This window comes from Leguminivora glycinivorella, chromosome 13, assembly GCF_023078275.1.
Source record: "Leguminivora glycinivorella isolate SPB_JAAS2020 chromosome 13, LegGlyc_1.1, whole genome shotgun sequence".
Taxonomy (NCBI): Eukaryota; Metazoa; Arthropoda; class Insecta; order Lepidoptera; family Tortricidae; genus Leguminivora; species Leguminivora glycinivorella.
In genome coordinates, this window is record NC_062983.1 from 18,697,238 (window position 1) to 18,700,720 (window position 3,483).

The window sequence follows — 3,483 nt, forward strand, 5'->3', positions numbered from 1 at the left end:
GAAGCGATATCATTGGTAAATAAATAACATAGAATACATAGCGTTTAACTCTATCTAACTAGTATAGCTTGGACCTCAAGATCAGTAACAATCAAACGTCATTGAGATCACGCTTCCGCTGGTTTTTATCAGACTTCCACGCTCGCGATACGTTTGGCATATCCAAGAGAGAGATACAACGAAAACATACAATTGTGAAACTGTGTATCGGACAAGGACAGCTGTATATGTGGACGTTCAGTCGTTTGTTTACGTGATTCAACCACATGACGTCATGGTAACACCGCCACGCTTTGATTTCGATTCGGTTTGGTGGGTATAATGGGTTTGAGATACACCAAATGTTGCGTTTATTTATGGGTTATCGCACATTTCCTCTCTAGCTAGACACAGTATTATACACATAAATACCGGATAATTATATATGTATCTAAGTTCCAAAGGGCTTGGGCCAAAACATGAGTATGCGATATTTTATTTTCTTAGCAATAAATCCGATTTCTCAAATTCTGTCCACTTCGACCACGTGTATGTTTTTGTCTCCGTTTTCCTTTAATTTTTTAAGTACCCTACCTATGTATGAATATATTACTTACGAACGTAGATTGCGTGGGAGTGATAGTTTCAGCGTTTAAATGTTCAAGCTTATGTACTTAATACCGTAATTCCGGACGCCTAGCCAAGATGTTAGTCTAGAAATTCGTTCGCAGAGAAACTAAGACAACGCGCTAAACTTATATCTCTGTCGCCCACCAATATTAACAAATGATAGAGAGACAAATAGCTTTTCGTGTTTTCTGCAAATATGGATGTTCGTGTTTTGTTTTTCACATATTCCGAGTGCGAGGTTCTCAGTTTTTTTTTAATCGGTTAGATTTCTTTTCTGGGGCGTTGGTTGATATTCGGTTGTCTTCTTTGTCTTGGCTAGGCCCGGCCTAATGCTCTAGTGCTGATGTTAAGAGCAGAGCTCAGAGTTTGTATTTGCTAGTTTTTAAAACATTGCTGTGTATATCGTACAGGCGCTCATTGTTTTTGCGCAAAATTATAAGTAATTGGAAAAATAGGCATGATTTTGATAGGTTCACCTTGAGAAAGCACACTGAAAAGTTAGTTCGGATGTGGCCATTACAACCGCGTTAAAGCCGCTAAAAATAAGAAAATTGTTCAAGAAAATGTATGTGACAATGACAAGACAGTGTCAAGAACGATATAATACGGGACAAAGACCATACAAAGAGGCGTACCCCTAAAATGTATGAGCTTTTTAGGCTTAAAACTAGATGGCGCTGTTTCGCAGCCTGGAAGTGGCCAAAATCATATTTTCCCCAAATATTTTTGCGTGTTTTTATTTTCTATACGAACAAATGACATATTTCTTTATTTTAATATCATGATATCATGTCATATACACATTTTGAAAAAAATAAATTTGTAGGCATCATCAATGTAGTTATGATAGTATTTAATAGGTGGCGCTAAAGAATCGAGGTACGATTCTTAGTATGAAAATTTTAAATCCTATATAAATCATCTTTGCAGTGTTAAGTACTAGGCGGATACCTAGTGGCGATGGCGCCACCGGCGTCTGTCAGTTTGCTTCCGCATTGTAATATAAGTGAATGTCAATGTCTATCAGTATATTATATCATATTGTATATTATAGCCGAATTATCCGAACGAACAAGTTTGTTGCTAGAAAAAAGCACTAAATTTAAATTTTCTATGGGACGACCACATTCGCGCCTACATTTTTAAATATTTTCCACTTTTTTTAGTAACGGAAATGTCCTGACAGGCTATATTGCTGGGTATAGTTATATGTATACCTAGATATTTTTCTGGCACGAACGAAGTGACACTAGTGACTTCCTTCCGATATTTAGTTCATCGATAACTTACAGTTATATACCTCTTAACAGTGGTGAGTATAGGATATTGTCATAAACAAATTAGTTAAAATGCATTTAATTTCCATCTAACTCATCAGATACTGGCTAAATCCATGTGTTATTTAATCAATTCATATCACATTATGATCCTCAACCTTTAAAATAATAAAATTGTGCTAAAATATTGATATTTTATATAATGGTTTGTTTACATTGTTGACAATTTCTATTGACAGAGATTTTAGTATAATTATGTCATTAATAATTGCCGTGGCAATGAATCTTGAGTAGTTTCATGTGCTCTGCTTACCCCGTTTAGGGAATATAGGCCTGAATTTATGTGTATATAACATTATTGTTTTATACAAATGTCACATGTTTGAAAATAAATGGAGAATAATTATAAAACGAACCTTATTTTAAGAGTTTGACACAATTTCTTACATGATTATTCAAGACTTTTGATATTATTATTAGGGGTAATTAATAACCTTAATTAAGGCTATTTATCGACAAAAGGATTGTCGATGTTTTTATTTTGTCAAGCACTAACAATTAGACGTTCGTGCCAGAATTAAATATCTAGGTATAGTTATATGTTTCTATTTGCACGTCTATCAACTCCATGGAGCTCTAGTGAGTTCAGGTTCAGTGTGGTTGAGTGAGAGGTGTGTCAAATGAAAATTTTTTAATACTTCGTTTAAAATTTTGCTTTATTACAAAATTATTAGTTTAATACAAAGATCTTATGTTGGATTGGACCCATAAGAATGTGAGATTGTGGGTAGGTCGATTAATAGCTACCACAGGTATTTAAGCATAATAAAATACAATGTCTTAACATCATAGAACATCGATTCTGATTCTGATATACGTACTGTATGTAAAATATAGGCCGCGTATTTTTACAAGTTTTTTAGGTAAATAAATGAATCGTACCTATTTTTGAGTCAAAATAAAAGTTTAAGGGCCACTTGCACCAACGAAAATGGAGGGTTAACCCACCATTTTATATGGAATTTGACAGTTGACAGCCCCCTAACCCTGGAGTTAAGTGGTTGGTGCAAGTGGGCCTGACAAAGGTAAACAGAACATATCTTAAGATTTAATGAGTATAAGTAGTATAAACCAAGACGGATAAATTGCATGCACAAATTATTGAATAATAAGTATTAGGTACCTATAATAAACACTGCACCTGTTTTTGAAACAATATCGATTACAAATATAACGGAGCCGATGATATGTCGAATTATTCATTTTGAGTTTCATGACATGTAAATACATATAAATACATGTATATATTTTGTATTGTACTAAGTAGATTTTATTATATACTTATGGTAAGAATCTTTAGTACAATACGGTTCGAAGGACCATTTAAAAGGTTCCATTTCATACTGCACCTGCTAAAGTATAAAAAAAAATGTTTCATGATAGATAAATTGTTCAACAGGTAATAAATAGTGTATACCTACTATTATTATATATATATACATTATTATTTATTAGTACTTATTTATTTATTTGATTTTTTTATTTATTGTTATTTATATTTCTTTATTTTAAAATCATGATATCACGTCAATACACA